The following is a 21,242-nucleotide window of genomic DNA, read 5'->3' as shown; positions in this document are numbered from 1 at the left end:
ACAACTTCATATAGGAGGTGCTGCCTGTGGATGGAAATATTTTTGATTTCCCTCCTCATGGCCATGACGTAAGTAAAGAAATCATCCAACACTCCCCCCACACAGCAGCAGGGAGCTGCCTCACCATAAAATGTTCTTTGCTGTGACACTTGAAAGGGGTATTGCACTAATTGAGATGGATCTTTTTAAAAGGATAAGAAGTTTTCAAATATTCTTTTAGATCCTTATAAAAGTTTCCTCATACTTCAGCCTTTGCCTCATCCTCTGAATTGCATGGCATCATTGCATATGCTCTTCTACTTGCACCCCTCCTTCAATGATTTATCCTTTTTGTATCAGCTGACTCGAGGTCCTGGGTGCTTTTCGCCCTTCGTGATTTTGGTAAGCTTTGAAGAGACAATGTTATCTAGTAAGGGCTAATGAGAGATGCCAAGTTTGACAAGACATTTTCTCATTCTAATAAGCATGTCTATTACTTGATTTTCTTTCCTCAATTTTGACTCCACTGAATGGTGCTGTTGTTTGTATATTATCCATCCTTGTTGACTAGGCCAACCACAAAGACCCCATATCCCCATTCTTACCTCTTGTTTGCACATCATCTACATTGCACTTGAGCAGTGAGGTTCTCAAGTAGCCTTCTTTAATTATTAAGGACTATGTTTTTAAGCTGGAGAGTTTGGGTATCGTTCCACGGGACTCTTGCTGTTCTTTTGCATAGTCTTTTGGAATAATGCAAAACTAATATCAGGATGGGGACTCCTTTAATGTTATCTAAGTACAGGCAAGTCATCTTTTCTTGTCATCTGAGCTTCATCTGTAGTCAATAGACAGAGAAACAAGTATCACAAAGAGTGGCTCGTTTTGTCCTAAAAGAGAAGTCTAAGATAAGTAGGAGAAATTGTCCTCTGTGGGTACCTGTAGTCCTTCCCTTGCGTCTAGGGGAACCATGATGTCCAGTTTGCACAGCCTAATTTTAAAGACACATCAGGCCTATGCCTTCACTATCTCCTTTTCCTACACTGAGCAAATCCTCACTGAATGTAATGGAGCACCAAGACTGGGATCTCTGCTCCAGGTCTAGCTCCTCCTGTCTCGCCGGTGGCACGCACCAAATATCAGGTTTCTGAGAGATGTTTAGGGTGCTTTATTGCCAGAGCTATACAGTGCTCTGGAGCGTGGAGCTTCACCTTGTTAAGAGAAAAATATCCTTTACCTGGAAATATTGCTACTTATGTTTTGTTCTTTGTTCAGGATGCAAGTGTCGAGTATTAGCGGTACGTCTTCATTGTATGGGCCGACCACCACTGCTGTTTCATCAGCCTCCTGTAGAATGGTATAGGGATACTACACAATTCCCCCAGGTTCAGCCGACCATAATGCCTCAAAACATAAACTGTATTCTGCTACAAGTTCTTTTTTCTTAATAAACACAGCCAAACCCCGAGAACTACATATTAACATACTAACACTAGTGGGACAATTGTATTGCTAAGCCTTAACAGTGCATGAGCTGTGATTAAACCTTTTCTGTTAAAATTCCTCAGTTCCAGAAATTTCCTTTGTACTGACAGTTTAAGAAGGTGAATTTGTCCTTGAGAGGACACAGTTGTCCCCTCCAGATTTCATACATTTTTCTGGAACTCTCCTACATTATACTTAGGTATTTCAGTGTTGCAATGTATTGGATCAGCTCCGTTCAGCAAAGCTATTGAGTTATTGTACTGGTTAATATAGTGAAATTTATACAAGCTTAATCACATTTATTATCCCTGACAACAATGCAGCTGTTCTGAATGCTAAGTGAATTTTTTATAAAGAATATAATTAATTTTTCTGGCCCTGTCCAAAAATGCTTAGTGGTCAGTTCTGCCACTGAAATGTATTTAATAATATGTAAATCTGGCATTTTGGGAAGTAATTAAAAATAAAGTTGCTGTAATTTTAAATTCAGCTAATATCTGTATTGCTCCTATCTAAAGTGGTACTAGGCTAAATGCTTGAACTAATCGATTTTTAAAAGGGTTTGGTTAGTGATCTCAGGGGAAATAAGGTAGGTTGTATGAAAACATATTAATTATAAAGCCTTCTTTTTTAATGATGCATGCCCTTTTTAGAGTACAATATATTGATGTAGCAACTTCTTCAACTTAAATCATCCAACAAACCTTTCTAGTTTTGTCTCATCTATCTTGATTGTTTGCTATATTTATTACAGAATGAAAATGAGATTTTAGATTTTTAATTATTAGCTATAAAGGATTCCAGAGTAGCTCAATGAATTAATTTCTTTGTAAAAAGTGTACAACTTCAGCAAATTTTTGCTGACTAGGAAATTTGTCTTTCTCAAAGATTAATATTACTTTCCTGTTCAGTATGTCATATTTTGCTCTCAAGTGTACAGAAAGCTTATTCATGAAAAAGTTTTTACTCTTCTAATAATATTTTTGATTAGTTTTAGAATGTGCCTGTTGGAGTCTTGTTTGAAGCGAATCAATATTTTAGGATTTTTTATTTAAAAAAAATAAAGCTGTTGCGTTTAATGCAGAGATAAATGCTATGCCTAGCTCCCAGATTGGAGTGAAATACCAGATTATCTGGGGCAGAGAGGCTGGGGTTTTACCTGCAGAATGGAGGGCAAGGCTGGAACTGCTTCCAGGGAATGGGGGGTGTCCTGGTTTCAGCTGGGATAGAGTTAATTTTCTTCTTAGTAGCTGGTACAGTGCTGTGTTTTGGATTTAGTGTAAGAATAATGTTGATAACACGCTCATGTTTTAGTTGTTGCTAAGTAGTGCTTATCTTAAGCCAAGGACTTTTCAGTTGCCTGTGCTCTGCCAGCAAGCAGGTGTGCAAGAAGCTGGGAGGGAGCAGAGCCGGGGCAGCTGACCCAAACTAGCCAAAGGGATATTCCATACCATAGAACGTCATGCCCAGTGTGTAAACTGGGGAGAGTTGGCTGGGAGGGGTGGATCACTGCTCGGGCATCAGTCAATGGGTGGTAAGCAATTGCATTGTGCATCTCTGTTTTTTTTTTCCCCTGAGTTTTATTTCTCCCCCCCCCTTTTTTGTTATATTCCTTTTCATTATTATTATTATTATTGTATTTCATTATTATTATTATTTTTAGTATTATATTTTACTTTAGTTATTAAACTGTTCTTATCTCAACCCATGAGTTTTACCTTTTTTCCTGATCCTCCTCCCCATCCCACTGGGAGCGGGGGGGGAGTGAGGGAGTAACTGCGTGGTGCTTAGTTGCTGGCTGGGGTTAAACCACGACAGGGGGCAAAGTTGTTCCTGATGGGCAGGTCCTTTGCCGGAGGAAGACGACCGCTTGCAGTCAGAGTGAGACGCGGCAGAAGCTGCTCTGCAGATGGAAGGATGGGATGTCAGGATTTAGCATGGGGATAGCACGGGTGGCTAGCAATGGGCACAGCCTGCTGATTTAAGTGTGACAGGATGCACAGTGAGCCAAAGCGCTGAGGTGGAGCTGCCTGCACCTTTCTCCTCCAGTGAGCACAAAAGGGCATTGAGTATCTAAAAGCTTCAGTTTACTGGAACACAGCTTTGAATACAATAGTTTTGAAACTGAAATAATTCAAGTCTGCTACATAAGAACAAAAATGAAAAGCTTTGAAGACAACTATTTCTCTTAACCATTGCTCCTTGAAGGACAGGTCTTTTCCTCCAGCTCTGCTCTCAGTTTTGGTGGCTTCCCAGGTTACCACAAACACTATAGAAAAAGTCTGGTCTTTGGTCTGACCCCTGGTTGTGTGTCTGCCCTTGCTCCTCAGGGTCTCTGTTTTCCCCACCCTGGGATCTAGAAGGTCAGTGTGCTTGCGGGCAGACCCCCACTCCCTCCAGAGGGTTTTGTTTGACCCAATGAGCACCTCCTCACACAAATCAAATGGTCAGCCTTCCCCTCTAGCTTCTTAATAAACAAAGCATGAAATACAACAGTCAGTGAGCTGTGGACCAACAGATAAAATAGAATCATAGAATCATTTAGGTTGGAAAAGACCTTTAAGATCATTGAGTCCAACCATAAACCTAACACTGCCAAGTCCACCACTAAACCATGTCCCTAAGCACCACATCTACACGTCTTTTAAATACCTCCAGGGATGGTGACTCAACCACTTCCCTGGGCAGCCTGTTCCAATGCTTGACAACCCTTTTGGTGAAGAAATTTTCCTAATAGCCAATCTAAACCTCCCCTGGTGCAACTTGAGGCCGTTTCCTCTTGTCCTATTGCTTGTTACTTGGGAGAAGAGACCAACACCCACCTTGCTACAACCTCCTTTCAGGTAGTTGTAGGGAGCGAAAAGGTCTCCCCTGAGCCTCCTTTTCTCCAGGCTAAACAACCCCAGTTCCCTCAGACACTCCTCACAGGACTTGTGCTCTAGACCCTTCACCAGCTTCGTTGCCCTTCTTTGGACACGCTCCAGCACCTCAATGTCTTTCTTGTAGTGAGGGGCCCAAAACTGAACACAGTATTCGAGGTGTGGCCTCACATATAGGGACCAGTTTTCCTGTTTTGTGTAATAGATGCTGCAGTAAGGATCGAAGGGTGTGTTTTGGTAATACTGTTTCTTCAAACTAACTCACAAAAGTAAGATTCCCTGACTTTTTTTGTGTGTGGGACACATTTCAAAGAGGATGTTAGTTTATGAATATCTCCACTGCCAGGTGTGATCCTGTGCTGTCTTTGTGACAAATGAAAACACTACTTACACACGTAAGACCATATTAGGCAGACATTTCAAGTATTTTTAATGGTCTTTACAGCTAAGAAAGAGGATCTGGTGTCATGGGATTGGTCAAATTCTTCACAGACCATCAGAGAATGTGGCTTTCAGCTAAAAGAAAATTATTAAGTGAATACTTATATCTGACTATCCTGTCTGAAAGAGAGAAGTGAGAATTACAAGTATCTCAGTTACTGATTAGACAATAGAGTTTTGTTTGCGTTCAGATAACTGAACTCTTGAGGTGTTTACCTGAGCTTAGCAAGGTGGTGTCTGGAGAGTGGAGTACCTGGAACATATCTGAAGATGCCCATATTATCAGTCCCGTTTTTAATGTCAGGATGTGGAAGACAAGAAATGTGTGTTTCAGAAGACGGTTGTGCTAATTTGTCAGCACAGGAGATCCTGTGCCTCCTTTTCCCATTGCACTCTGGCTGCGTGATCCTGTCTGTTTTCTTTTGCTGCCTCTGAAGCCAGTCTGACCCCTTGATGAGACATTTTGGCTTATTCAACAGGCAGAAAATTATCTCCCTTTTTTGCTTGCTGAGTGAGCTGAATTGACTCATCAAACTGTTGGAGCTAGCACAAAGGAAGTGGTAAGTACAGGCAGCTGGGAGGGAGAAAAAGGGGAAAGCTGAACCATATTTTTAGTGGTAGGAAGCTGTTAGACCAGCTCAGCACTCTTGTGAAAACTCATTCTCGATGAAGAACTCCTGTGTCATATTCACTCTGCCTCTGGTCTGGTGAAACCTGAATATGTTGGCTGCTAAGGCTGGTGGTTCTGCAGAAGCATTTCCCAGAAGAAAGGTCGTTTGATTTAAGTGGGTCCCTTGGTGGAGATGTCATTGGCAATGAGTATTGATGGATTGGAGCTAATTACTAAGAAGTCTTAGTGCATAACCTTTTAGTTCTTATATGTATTTTTATAAATGTAAAACTGGCTATAATTTGTTGACTTTTGCAAAAGATTTTGCCATTTACACTTCAAAAACATTCATGGAACTCCAGAAGTTTTTGTTAAAACTACAGATGTATCCACTTACTATATCTGTTATTCACACGAACAGAATGGGAATGCCTCTGAATCTGCAATGCTAAATAATGATGTGAGACTTACTGAAGAGAACGCTTGCTGGAAAAATATAAAGCCACAGAGAAGTGAGCATATTGGAGAGGTTTATTTTTGTCACTATAGACGAATGCTAGTGATTATGTCAGGATTTTCAAGTTTTATAGTGTTCAGCAGCCACCATAAAAAAAAAAAAGGCAGATTTTCAAAATAAACCAGCTCCTGTCTAGGCATTAAAGAAAGGGACAAATTTTTGAAACTATATTCAATACTCTCACATATCGTTCTTCTGGGCAGTTTTCAAACACGGTCAATGCTAAGATTTCAAGCTCTTCCGAAAATGTGGCTGAAGCTCTCCATACCATGCTGAACAGCCTCCACACAGAAGCAAGGCAGAATCGACTACCTGTTTACCACAATAGAAGAAATGATATATCCAGATTCAGGCTGGAATGGATCAAAACAATAAAAAGAGAAGACTCGGGTGACCTTCAGTGAAATGTTTCATTTCCCTGAGAGGAGCTCAAAGAATGACAAAGTGACAAAGATCAAATCATGGATCAAAGATAGGTGTTTTAAGAAGGATTTTTAAGTTCAGTCCCAAGAAGACATTCACAGAAAAATACTTTTTTTTGTGGATAGATTTCACCTGAGCAGCTGGAGTACTTGGTTTCTGATTTGCAAAAATGATAGAAAGGTTTTTGAAACTGTAAAATGACAGAAGAAGATGACTCTGAGAAACTTGTATAATCTTTATATAAGATTATTGTTATTACAATAATTTATTACAAGTTTCTTATATGGATAATTGGATACCAGGAAGTGGGAAAATAAAGAAAAGCAAAAGGAACTATTAGTAGGTAAGCACTGCGTTGAGGCTGGCCACAAGGGAATATGTGAAATAGCAATACAAGGAGTGTGGGCCAAAAAATGGAGGCATTAGAACTGCTAATGTACAAAATGAAATTCCATATCACAGAGAGAAGAGTGGTGGCCATGGCTAGAACAGTGAAAGACATGAAAGGTCTAAACAATTAGAAAAGTCAGAATCAAAGAAATTACCTTCACTCAGTATTTAGCCATGTGATAAACTCAAAATGAAGAAAAAATCCAAAACCCAGACAACAAAGACGGTGGATAAAACTGTCTTGGAGTCAAAATTATTTTGGAGAAAGGTGATAAAAGCCATGATATTGGCAATGGACCATCAGGGCTGGATTTGGTGATAGCTGTGGATTCGATATTGATTTTAGAAAGATAAATAGCACTGGAAATATATTTATTTGACTAAATCTTAACTTCTCCAGGATAAATTAGAGAAAAAAAGCTATGAAAAAGTCCATCACCGCCTTATTTCTAAGAGTGGTCTTCCTAATTTTTTCCCGACTAGTCACTGAACCAGCAAATACTGATGCTATTTTAAGCTTGATTTTGCATGAAAGGGAGATGATTGAGAAAAGCGTATAATAGAAAATTACTTTGAAATGAAGCGCCCTGCTGCCTTTCAGTCTGAATGAAAGGACAGACAAAGGAAAGTCTGCAGAGTTCTCAGTCTGAATGGGAGACAAGCTCTTTCAGTGAAGGGGATTTGGTCAGGGGGAGCAGCAGAGTGAGATATTCATAGACTTGTCTCTGGAGGAAACTGGGAAATAAGTCAAACATGGAAGTTCAGAATTTCAGTCCCAAGAAGAGGGGAAAAATATGTTGGAAACACAGCTGTGTTACTGTTCACTGTAAGGGATACCCTAGGAATGTCAAATGGCCTGTAAGGAACCATGGACTCATAGTGCCATGACTTCTAGAGGTCAGCTAGTCCAATCTGCTCGCAAAGCATGATCAGCTAGAGCAGGTTGCTCGGGACCTTGTGCAGTCAAGTTTTGACTATCTCCAGGGACAGAGATCCCACAACCTCTCTGGGCAACCCTCCCAGCAATAAGATTCTCTCCCTTAGCCTTCTCTTCTTAAGGCTAAACAAACCCAGTTCTCTGTCTCTTCTCCTACATCATGTGATCCAGATGACTAAAAAGAGAAAGCCTGCAAAGAAAGAGATCTTGGAGCTCAGAAAACATAGGGATAAAACACAAATTTCCAACATCCAATTGAAGTAAACCTTGCAAAGTATATTAGAAAAAAATAGTTGCAGGTTATTAATTTAACCGTGTATGGAGATGAGCAAGAAAAATAGAATCAAGACTCACCAGGCACAATGAGGACATTAAGATTACAAAAATCTAATGCTATGCCCAAAAGTCAGTTTAATATTCTGTTTTGTTTTTTTATAAAGATAACCTAGCGTGACTACAGAGCTGGATAAGTAAGAGGAGTTGGATACAGAATGGACTCTTCCATTTCCAAAGTGAAAGAAACGGATAATTTCAAGACAACAGATAATTGTTATTGCAGAATTGTGAAAAGACCAACCCACAGAATCACAGATCCAGTATAAAATTTTTCAATGGTTTTCTTGATTTTGAGGTGGTTCTGTAGTGGGTATAGGATCTGTTTATGGGGAAATGTAACCAGAGAAACCTACATCTGTTAGCTGAACACTTTATAAAATTCAGAACATGTTTTGAGAGAAAGAATAATTAAGGACATCAAAACAAATGAGAAACTGGATAAAATGTCACAAAATTTTACCAGAATAGAAATCTGCAAGCCTATCCTCTCACCTTCTTTAGTATTATGAATTATTTTCTAGGCAAAGGAAGTATAGTATACCTAACTAATCAGAATTGCAGAAAAATAGTATATGACTTTCCTATTAGTTAAACCTGATGATGAGGATGGTAAAAAACTCCCAACCTGTCAGGAGAGGAACTGGCTAAAAAGGGAGATAGCCGTATTTGTGATATAGGGTAGAGAGAGTTTACTGTTAGACTTCCTCTGGAGAAACTATTGGAATACATCTCCTACAATCTTTTCATTAATGTCTGTGTAAAGGCTCAATGTTTAGAACACAAATGAATTTTGCTGATGGTATAAATTGGGGAGGCATCATTAATGCAGAAGAGGATCATAATACGACAGTGGCAAGACTGGATGACCTTGAGAACTGTGATCACAGAAATGGGATGGAATTTAAAATTCGAAGTACAAGGGTGTCATATAAAGATTTTCTGCTATGATTTGGGATCTCACCATTAGAACAGACAGAAGAAAAGAGCTTTTTGCTTGATCAAAGAATGATACAAGTAGCAGAAATGATGCAACGCTACAGAAAGAAAATTCAATTCTAGGATGTGTCTGCTGAGGAACTGCTAACAGAGGGAGGGAAGAGTGGATGCAACTGGATGAGGAACACCTTCACTGTTGTTGTACAACCCTTGTGACCTCTGTTTGAGAGAGATAGCTGAAGCCAAAAAAGCTGCAGAGAAAGGCTAGGAAAATGACTGGGGGAGTGGAGAGCAAACAAAAAGACCTTGTCTTTTTTAGCCAAGCAAATTGAAGGCTGAGAAAGTATTTAGCATAGGCCTGTATTGCTTGAACATGTAGTTGTCTGAGACAGCTGGGAATGAGACTCTTCCAGTTAGATATTCCTCCATCTGCTGATTTTGGTTTCTTTACTGCTCACCATGGAATTTCTCTTAAAATGCAGCAGCTATTCAGAGACTAGGCATGGGGAATTAAAAGAATTTAAGTAAAATAGCATATGCCTAGATGCTTTCATCCTGTCTTGAACTGCCATTAGATGCATTTAAGGGGAAAAAGCTGTGGAAAATCTGCGGAGTGAAATCCTGGCTCCAGTGAAGACAATGGTGAAACTGAATGGTTATGGTTTCCCCCAGCAGTATACCTTGTTTGAAAAAAAGTAGCTCAGAGAGAAGTAGCTCATTTTTACGGTCATCTGATCTCTCCATTGTTCACATTCTTTGTTCAAATTTAGAAGTGTTAACATAACTGTTTTTTAAAGAATAAAAAGCTGAGATTATAAAAGACTAATATTCCTGGAATGAGGAAATCAGGACAAGTCTTGTTTTTTTAAATCTGAACAAATAATTAACGAGAATTAAAAAAAATCCCACAAGTTCTTAAGCACACTTTCTTTGGAATGAAACGTTCTTAGATTATGGGAGAGAGGAGGGCTATAATTTTGCTATGTCTTTCACTGTCACTCAATAAATTTCAAAGATTATTGGAAGCAGGTTCACACAAGACTCTGCTATTTGTCTTTCAAAATATGCATGAACTCTTAGGACAGTTCATCTAAATCACTTTGAAACACCCAGCAGCCTGGTACTGTAGTGCAAACAGAACTATTTTATAAATCAGTCAGGAGAGCCCATTCTTTAAAAGATATGCTACATTACTGGAGGCAAAAAGCTCTCTGTTTTGTTGTATAACAATGACTATAACTCAGTTTAAGTGTATAATGACCCAAGTCAGCAGTCCACAGCAACAAAAATTTAATAGGAACCTTATCTAGTTTGCTGACTTGTTCTTCTCTAGAAGCCATTATAGGCTCTTCAGTATACAAAACAATTGGCTCTAATCTTTAATATTGCTAAGCAGCAGGGGGCAAATAGGCATTTTAACACAGCTTTGCTTTTTATAAACAGCATTTAATATATTCACATGCTCTTAGGCACGGAGCTGTATGTCAAATGTTTCTGAAGTTTGGTTATTAGAACAGGCTCTCTTGAAGTAGAGAAGTGGGTCTGCACCCGCGTGATGCCCTTTAAAATGGATCGGATGTCACTGCGTTGCGAAGGCGGAAGACTCCAGCGTAGGTCTCCTTCGGGAACAGCATGGTTTCTGACTATCTCCTGACGTAAATTAAAGCCATGATAAAATGAATGGGCTCCAGAGAACCATTATAAAGAAAATCACTCTATTAAATACAAAACCAAACGTAATTTCCTCCCTATTTCTTTCACTGGTTTTCTATATACTGCGTTTAAAGAGTACAAACTAGTGCCTATATTGAGTAGGTTGTAATGGCCACTTAGTTTATGATATGGAATATTATTATTGGGGTAGTATTGCTGAGACAAGGACAGCAACAGATGAATAAGCTGTCAAAAGAAAACTGTATTTACATCTCAGTCATGGGTGTTCAAAATTCATTCATTGTGTTCATTTAAATGCCATTTTTTTACTTTTACAGTTTACGAGGCAATCAGAGGACATTAGACATAAATACATTTTTTATGATTCTGGTAATGCTGCAATGTTTTAATAGTATATATTGGCCCTCCATTAAAGAAAGGTAGAAACTAGCATGCAAAAAATCTACTCTTTGCATGAAATGCAAGACTTCTTTATACAGAAGACACTGCCTGAGTCACTGAGTCCAGTCCCCTACCATCACAGATATTACTGATTTTTAGTTCAGAAGGCTCTGCAGCAGATGTGTCTCACACACCTCCTTGCACTCAGGCCCACAAAAATCTTCCCAATACCCTTTAATACAGTGAAAGCCAACAGTAAAGGAGGAGGCATCCCTAGAAGAGAAATGGGAAAGAAGATTATATGTGGTAAAAGGAGCTGTGATGAAGGAGGCATTTAAGAGGCGTGAACGAGAAAGACTGGGAAATCTAGAGCTAAGAAATGGAGAGGGAAGGTGTTTGGGTATGCTCATGGAGGTCCAACCTCGACTAAGTTAAGTCACACCATGTTTGCTACGGGGTAATGTCACAGACCTGGACAATCATTGTATCTTACCTGACACATGGGGTGAGGTTTGTTTTACTTCAAATGTTTGTGATGCAAACCACTATGCCTGAGCTAGCCAGCCGAATCTCACTTTATCCTAATGGAGAAAAATAGGCAATTTTAGGACAAGACAGTTTCCAACATATGCTTTAGGATGGGATGTATTGGGCCATAGAAGTACCTGATTCTCTCCATTGAGTCCTGTGGGTTTTTTTTGTTTAGTATTTATTTTCATTCTGTGCATGAGAAATAGATTCTGCTGATCTGGACATTTTCTGTCAGAAATGTTATTACAAGACACATCCTCTGTGTCCAGCTAGCGTAGACATGGAACCGTCCTCCCATGCATAATGATACGGTCGTGTGTGATAAGTGCTGTCAGTGCTCTGTTGTGATGGCTCTGGTTGCCTCCTCCCTTTCTCTTGATTGCTCAGCTAGAAGAATGAGTTCAAAAGGTTTGTGTTTATGCAGCCAGTGGTGAAGGGAACAGAAAACCAGGAATGTTGAGAAAAATCATCCTGTGGAAGGAGGATTTTTGGAGTTTCATTCCATTGTATTATGTTATTCTTTTCAGTGGCTGCTGACAACTTCCTATTTAGTATTGCCAGTCTTTCCTAGTGTTTCTTTTCTACAGAGCTTGTGGGACCTTCTTTTTATTTTATTTTTTATCTACCAAATAGTCATCTGACACCTTGTGAAATGGGACCTGAGGACTAATGAAGCTGAAAGAGTGTGTCATGCAAGGATGCTATTTGACAAGATAACTGTGCTGCTCCAGCAGCTTCCAGCTGCCAAACGTGGCAGTTCTGCTCTTGAATACCCTGCTTCATCCCCACTCTCAGTTTTCACTTGGTTCAGCACATTGAATGGCCAAAGCCAGCTTAGCAAAAGAATGGGAAAAAAAAAAAGAAAAAGAAAAAAAGAGGAAAGGGGAACAGGTCATAGAGCACCAGGGCTGCTGAAATAGAGGAGGCAGGACTGTGCGCTGAGGGGATGTGCCTGCAGAAAGGAGGAGGGGGAACCTCTCCTTTTGGCAGCAGCATGTTACTCCCTGTCTTACCTGAGGGTAAATGTGATGACTATAGCCAGGCATCTGAAGAAATGAAAAAGAAGCTGCAATGACCTAGGAATGATGACGTTTACTCAGAAGCTGGTCCAGGCAGGTGGGTTTCACTGCGTGCAGTCCTGAGGTAGGGCTTGCCCCATTCTGCTGACGCTGGGGACACTGGGGGCTTACAGGACTTGAGGAAGGGCTGCTCAGGTGGGTTTGCGGTTTTAGCTGTGTGAGCAGGAGGAGGCTTAGAGGCTGAACGTAATGTTTTGCATCAGGTTTATCAAAAAAGGTCAATGTGTGAAAGAAAGAAGAGGTTTTGGAGGTTATGTTCATGTTTTTATGAAACCAATTCCACTGAGTTTCCTTCAGCTATTTTTCTGATTCCTCAGTGGGGACCCTTATAGGTTGGGAAAATGCCCTGGTAAAGCATTTCCACTTCTAAAATACAGTGTTGTGCTGGCACTAGGTCTTACTGTCTGTGATTAGGAAGGAAACTTGTTTTACATGCACTAAAATGCCTAAGGAGAAGTTGTTACTCTTCCTCCACTTTCCCACCATGAAGCTGCTTTTATTCCAATTAAAATGTCTCTGGATTTTCGGAAACATTTAACACTTTTTACCTGCTTTTCTTTTTCCTTATGAAAGGTAGCAGGGTCCAGCACCCCTGAAAAGAAGGTGAGCCTGTGTTTGCTAGAGAGCTATTAGCTATCAGGTGGTGAAGTGCGAACTCATCTTGTCTCACTAAGGCACATTCCTAGTTCCTTTAAGAGAAAGTGGACTTAAGGAAATGTCTGTCATGGAGCAAAACCATAGGCTCAGAGGATATGATATTGTTTATTTCTCTTAAAACTCATTCATTATGTTTCCCATTCTTTTTGGATTTCAGAGGCTTATTTCAAAAAATGAACAGTTGAACACTGATCTGTGCTAAAGTAAACACGTGGTACATCTGGTGGATTGTACATCTGTCCTCAGACAATAGTGGGCTATTGGACATTCTCCAGGATGGTATTATGCCATAGGCCATGCTTTGTCTTGTGTCTTACTAGAGATTTCAGACTGTCTCATTTTTGTAGCAGTGTCTTCATTTAGAGATGTTTCATTTTTTAACTTTCCCCTTAGCATCCTTCAGGAAGTTTTATCCGTGTTATCATATGAACACAGACTGTAAAATGAAAATATAGTATAAAGCCAGAATCCTGTAGTTGATTCAAATAGCTGATCGTGGGGTTCCTCCTGTGCAGAACCATTTGAAGGTTCAGGGCCCAAGTCTGCAATATCTATAAAGACAGAGATTGGAGAAGACTAAATGATTATATAATGATGATTAAACACCAAAGCCTTTCTCTAGTAAAGAAATGAGGTATGACCTAATTACTACTGTTTGCTAGTAAAGATCGACCCATTTATCATTTCACTCTCGATAATGGTTAAAGCATTTTTCCTCAATTTTTAATAAAGGGGAACTTTTGAAATATTTTCAAACTTTTAAGTTTAAGGAAAAGGCCACATCACTTACTGGGGCTCAAGTAGTCACAATTAAATTATGATGACCTGAGAAGTTATTCTGCCACAGCTACATTTGTGCTTTTAGCCCACCTCAGTACAATGTTAAATGCTAAAAGTTTAAGGCTAAACCTTAAGCTTGTCAAAGATAAATCTTTTTCACTGAGAAGTAAGTTAGCAGTGGTGACTGGAATGCACCAAAAGCATTCACATTATGGACTAGGTTGGCTCAGTTGACAGGGTAACCCATGAAGCCATTGAAATTTGGTCATGCTTCATCAAGTGCCAGAGTTTCAGCATTCTTCTCTGGTGTCCTGGGAAGAGCAGGGGAAAGTTGCATTTAACTCCTTGGGACGTCCCATGAGCAATGATTTAAATGTGGAGATACATCTGCTTTCCCCACCTGGCTTTGAAGGTCTTTTTAGGCATCAGCAATAGGAGAGCAATAGATGACACTCTCTCGTTTTTGTTTAGGACAGGACATCTGTTTTAAAATATGACACAGAATAGATAGTAAGGCCTTTGATAGCCATGCCAGAATTCAGAGTTTCATTTCTTGGGCCAACAGTCTCATGCCACTAGTGTCTGTGATTCAGGTAGAGTTTGCCTGTGTTTGGATGAGGATAAACTTGGCTCATGAGTTCTGCCTTGCAGTGCTGTGACAGACCTTGTGTAGTTGATAGGGCACCAATGGTACAGAACATTCAAAGTGTCTTAAGCAGAAGGAAAGTCTGTAGTCCTCCTTGGCTAGTAAAATTTCTATGGAGAGAAGTCCAACAGGATATCCTAAGTAAAATAAGTAAGTGAACAAACCCAGTACAATGAACCCTGAAAAACTGTCCCTTGAAGAGCAAGGGTGACCTCCAGGGTTGGGCATACACAGAAAATCCCAACACTTTCTTACCATAGGATGACTTCTTTCTGTCCTCTGCCTACCTTGTCTGGGTGATGCTGTTCATCTTGAAGGTACAGGCACACAAGGCAACAGACACTTCTCTGCATTTAGGACTCTTGTCCTAAAGCATCCATAAGCCTACTGGCTGTATTTTTAATCTCCATCTCCATTCTTCCTCTTCAGTCTCGTTCTGAAGTATGTAATACAAGAGATGCTTCATATGGTCAGTGTGTCACAGAAGAGATGGGAGCCTGGCATCCAAACTGGTGGCCCAGACATGATTCAAATGAAACTGTAGTAAGAGGTAGAAACAAGAATGTGAATAAGGGGATGCTCGTATTATCATGGAAGTGTCAGTGGCTATTTCAGACCAGTGGTGATGCTGTGGAGGTACTTTTGGCTGTCTTACTCCCATGTCAGACCCAAGAATGGCCTGGCCTTTTCTGTTGCGGTGTCTGTGTTATTCATGAAGAGGTGGCAGACTAGTGCAGGACTATTGTCTTTGTTTCTGCTGGTGCATGCTAGGTTTGCCTGTGTCACCTCTGCACTGTGGTACAGCTGAAACAAAGTCAAAAAATCTTACTTGGAGAGGGCCTCTGAGGCAATCCAGAAAAAAATTTGGCTCCTGCAGACTGCCTGTAGGTGTGATTTCTGGGGTCAGTCCCATATCTGACTGGATGGAGAGCCTTCCCCCTGGTACTTTGGGGTCTGCACAATAGTGATTTATTTACCTGTGTTGGGTTCCTCTGCTGCAGAATAAGTGTTGCCCTGAAGAGAAAGGTGAATATTCAGCTGACTGAATATTGGCAGGCTGACAATGAGCTTTTTGCCATAAACCTGGCTCAGCCTCAGACTGCTGATGAACAGGGAGTGAGGCATCTTTACTATAAGACCCAGGTGAGGCCCTATATGTGGGAAGGTGAAGGCTTCATGTGTTTTAAACTTGTAACACCCAGTGCTTTCCAGAAGGACAAGTCCTTAATTACAGTCCTTACTTGAAGTTCAAACTCTTTCAGTAGACCTGTTTTTATTTACCCAGGCAGTTACGGGGAAGAGGACTGTAAACAAATAGATCAGATTATTTACCTGCAGAGTTTGCTCTCAAGATGGCAAGCAGCACACATGAAATGTGCTTATTGCAATTCCACCAGCAGACTCAGAACTTCATCAATGAGACAAACATTTCCACTGCTCCCATGGAGCTGTAGTGTCTGATCATATCTGTTGAACTGACCTTTGGAAAAATGTAACAGAATAAACGACAAACTGCAATTGTGGGTTTTGAAATTTCCTAGTAAAAGGGAAATTTCTGATCAAACCTTTATTAGGACACTTTTACCTCTTTTCATAGCATTTGAAACTTTCAATAAAAAATGTTTAGTGCTGCCACTGCTGATGAAAGCATATATAAAAAAAGAATTGTACAGTCTTTTCCTCAATATTTCTCCTTTTTATTTTGAATTTGATTGAATTCAAACAAGGATGAATGTATGGACTTGTCCATACCAAAAGTACATTGTTTTGTGTAGTTACTGTTCCTAGATGACCTGAGTTTTTGCTAACAATTGTAGTGAATATGTTAGTTTCATTTTTCTGAAATGAGAAATGGATGGACTGATAAAATGTAAAATCTTAGGTAGGACAAGTGTAGAAATTATTCAACTCATTGCAGAGTTGTTTTCCTTGCTAGGCCTGGTATTGTTAGGGCAGGAAAAGGAAGGCTATAGCTTGTGGTCTGCTTCTCTGCTGGTAGTCTGGTAGGTATATGTCCTTTTTTCACAGGCAAGCCAGGAGGTTTCTCTCTCTTGCCTCTTCTTTTCTCCTCTGTCATTTCTACTCCCTTGACCTTTACCTCTGCTGATGCTGGAGTAGATCAGATGGTGCTCTTGACACTTAGAATTTTAGAAGATGTTCAGTTTAACTTTAGACTTAAATCTTTTAACTTAAACTTTAAATAAAAGATGTTCACTGTAAGGTCTTTGGTCCTCTGGAGAGCTGAAATTCATTGCTCCATAAACCTGTACAATTACAGCCACAGTAAGGTGCTTCCTACTCCTCTCCTCATAATATAGATTTTATGATTTTGCAATACGCTCTTTGTACTGCATCTATAGAAAATCTCTTTTATTTACCTTGATTTTGTCAAGAGATCTTTGTAACGGATCCTTTATATCCTCAGAGAAGATGTCCAGTTCCAGTCATTTGCCTGTGTTGTTCTCCCTTACCCTGGCATTATATTGCGTGGGGTTCCAGAGAGTTTCATGGTTCCCAGGTCCAGTTGTGCCCCACATACTCATTGGGCTTCAGGGGGCATCCCTGTCGCTTCTGTGTCTCTCCATTCAAAGGAAACCCAAGAAGGTAGACATGACCTGTGCTCTATCAAGTCTCCTGATGTGGATGATCAGAAAACTGGGACTGCAGGGCACATATTGTGAAGTGCCTTTTGCCTCCAATCTAGAAATAGTCTCTTTGGGTTAGGTCTAAATTTGTATTTTATTGAAGTGGGTGAACTGTTCTTGTGTTCCCCAAAGAAGACGAGAGAAGGAATGAGGAAAATAGCAGTGAGTTCCAGCATTGCGACCGATCAGTTGGGCTACTGCGGGAAGGATCTGTTTCATTCATCATCTGCAAGATAACGATGTGAAAATACTCTATTTCTATTACATTGTAGTGTCTGTTTGTTAAAGCAATTATTTATAGTGTTTCTCCAACTGTAGCTACAATTCCTCACCACTGATGTGAGGACTGACTTTCAGAGGCCTCCCACAGACTCTTTCTCCTTGCAAACGTATTCTTCTTACCCCTTTTCATTTAGGCTAAGCACAAGGGAAAGGGCCAAACTTTTGTAGGTATCAGTGTCTGTCAGACACACACACAAGGGGACAGTGAGGCTATATCCTTTGGAACATGCAATAGAAAAGAAAAAAAGGCATCTGTTTTCAAGGTAATTCATTTTCATACATTTTAAATGTATAGTCTGTAAAGGGCTGACGTAGCATGTTACAGAATATTAACCATTTCCCTCAACCCCATCCTCCAGTTCTGATTATATTTTGCATGTAGAATTGAGTATTCAGTTAGGTGCAAAGCTATGGAAGCAAATTTTCCTGTTTCTAATTGCACTGCTTGCTTCAGTTCCCCTTGTAATAGTATTTAGATTCAGTTGAACATGCAATTTATCCTGCATGTTTAACATAAACTACCTGAAAATTTAGCTCCATATATATATATCTGAGTATTTGCTTAGTTTTGCAATGATCAGATCCTTGACTCTAAAATGCCAGCAAGGACAAAAGAAGTAATTGTATAATTTATGTTTGCTAGCATCCTTGTATCTATTTTATTTTGTAAGAAATCCAAGGCAACAAGCAATTCAAGGGAAAACAGCATTGCAGTAATAGAGAACAGGAGGTCACTGATGAAAGTTTAGAACCAAATTTCAAATATGGTAGAGAATAAAATATTTTAGATCACTTTTTCCTTTTCTTTCAAAAGCTATCACATCAAAGAAGCCTGACACTCAGAAAAAAATAAAAAGGCCTTAATGCATTTAGGTATATCTCCTGCATAGGGTCTAGGAGTAGCCATTTCTTATAATACACAGCTTTCAAGTTGTATAAAAAACAATAATTCTAGCAGAAAAATAGTGCTATTAAATAGTGCTATTATTTCACTGTTGTGACCCTCAGCTTCTGGATAAACCCTGATGGCTACTGTAAAACTGCCTGAAAAGAAGTATACTAACTCCCGGTACATGTGTAAATTTTCTTGTAATTACTGAGGGCTGCCGCTTTCTGTGCTTGCTTCACGAGAAGGGCTGTGGGGAGAGCAGCCGCAGCTGCCGGCAGCGGCTCGGAGCCACGGGATGCTGCCACAGCCCCTGCTTCTGGCTCCCCGTTCTCCTCCCTGGGGGAGATGCGGCTGCCGCAGCACGTAGCAGAGACACGAGTTTACAGCTGCTTGTTGTGACCAGGGCGGCGTGGGGCAGGCAGAGCATTCCTGTGAATCTGGCCAATGCCCTTTTTATAGGGTGAAATCCTACCCTTGTGAAATCAATGGGATATTTGCCATCACAGGGCCAGGGTTTCTCCCAGAAGTTCCTCATTGTAATCTGAGATAGGCAGGCAGGCATCACTGGGAGTGTAGAAAAAAATTCCTCAACTTGCTTTAGTTTGTTCCTGCTAGGCCCAGTTTTCCACTGTCTTGTATGTGAAGTTTAATTTTTCACTGTGCCTGAGGCCTGGCAACCTGGGAATTAGTCAGGACTACCTGCTCTCTTTATCCCCCCCAGGCACCAGCAAAAATTTCAGGAGGGAGCCTTTGACTCAGGCTGCTCCAGAAGGCTGTGTAACAGCGGGGGGATGAACTGTAACTGACACTTCGCCTCCTGTTTTTCCTTCCCCAAATCCTTTCCTCCCCACTTGGCTATTTGTTTGCAGGGTGAGGGTGATACAGGAGGTCTCTTCCTTTCCTCCTTCCCCTGGCGATGGTGCTTCTCTCTCCCTTGATGGAAGGGGAGGTGGGTGATAAAGGAAAAAGGACAGGGTTTTCAAGCACAGCGAAGCACATCTGTTGTTTCTCAGATTAGAATTGAGCCCATAATAGTTGTCTGACAATTTGCAAGTTGGATTTATAAATCTGCCCTTGTAAGAGGCTGTTATAAACGCACTGTGCAATTTATAGAACCTGCCAGCAAATCTTAACTGCAAACTCTTGATTTATACATCATCCTTTTAAACAGTGATTTTTAGTTTTGTTTTTACTAAAGTATTTCAGTATGTGGTAAGTCAGAGAAAAAATTTCCATATCCTAAACAGGATTAACAAATCTTAAATCAGATCTGTAAGTCCTACAACAGATTTACAAATCATACCAATAAATCCAAAATAAAACCTCATCTCTTTTCTTTCCTTTGGCTTACAAATCCTGATTTTGCAGCTGGTTGGTAAGGAAGTGATTTATAAAGCAAGAATTTAAAGCTCAACTGTCAGCATGATCAACTCTGAGAGGTCTGGCTCTCACATCTTATCTGAGTGCTTTGATTTACAAGCTGTAGTCAGGCTCTCTCTATCGCAGATTTTCTCCTGAAACTTGGAGTTGTTTATTATGAGATCTACAAAAGGTTAAACTCTCTGTATGCCACAGTTTGACTGCCCTGGCAGTGTTATGGAAAAGGTGATACCTAATCAGATTGCAGCTGGCGAAAGTGCCCTGCATAACATTTGGTTGTCAGAGAAAACAAACAGCAGCTGAGCAATAAATTCTTGAAATGTTAATAAGCTGAGATCCCTGACTCTTTCTTCTTGCATGTATCTGTAAGGCACAATGCACACCTTCAAAAACTACAAGAACAGAGGTGTAGGTCCTCATGCTGCTTTGTACTTGTTTAAGTCCCATTAGAGATACGATTGAACATAGGTTACATGCTTTACTGAGTATGGATGGACTTAAGCACATGCTTCAGCTTGTATTTTAGTACACTGCTGAACAGGATTGTAGCTGATTCTTTTTCAGATTTAAGATTGGATTTTCTTTCTAACTCATGTGAATACCTGGCTTTGAAATTCTCACAAATAAAAATGCCAGACTATTAAAACTACGTAATTACAGAATGCATTCTGGAGACTGAAATCAATGTAATAAGCTGTCCTCTTCCGAGGGAAAAAAAAACCCACCAACAATTGAAAGCACCTTCAGTGACAAGAGAATATTTAATTTATGGAATATTTATGTGAATTTGTTTCTACTTGACAGATTAGCTCCCACTAATCAGATAAGTAATTTAAAAATCACTTTCTATACTCTAGAGTGATCACTTTAAGTGCCCATTTTTTCTTTATCGATAGTCAAGCTTTTCTTTATCTCATCTAACATGTTTTCCTTCTACCTACTCTTCACCTCCTCTTTATTGATTCAATACCAAGAATCTTTTCATATTAAAGAACTTGGCAAATAGCACATAAGAAGCCTGCATCCCTGCTACTGTTTGGATTCGCTTGCTGACATGTGCATACAACACCTTGTAGCTCAGAGGTTGCTTTCATTATCGTTTGAGCTCCTTGAGAGGTTCTGGGCATCTGCAGCCAGAAGACACAGTGGCAACCAAGTTATAACACAACCTCCAGACCCATGTTAATATTCCCGTCTTTTTAATAAAGTTAATCACTATTTGCCTAAACTCAAATGCAAATGCTTGGTTGTGCTTTAGGGGTTCAAAAATGTGTTTAAGATAATATATTAGGTGGTGGAAAATAAGTGAGCCTATACAAATAAAATTGGAAGCTGATTTAATAGTATAAAAGGAGATTATTTTAG

The sequence above is a fragment of the Gymnogyps californianus genome, chromosome 3 (assembly GCF_018139145.2).
Source record: "Gymnogyps californianus isolate 813 chromosome 3, ASM1813914v2, whole genome shotgun sequence".
NCBI lineage: Eukaryota > Metazoa > Chordata > Aves > Accipitriformes > Cathartidae > Gymnogyps > Gymnogyps californianus.
Note: the sequence above shows the minus strand (reverse complement) of the source record.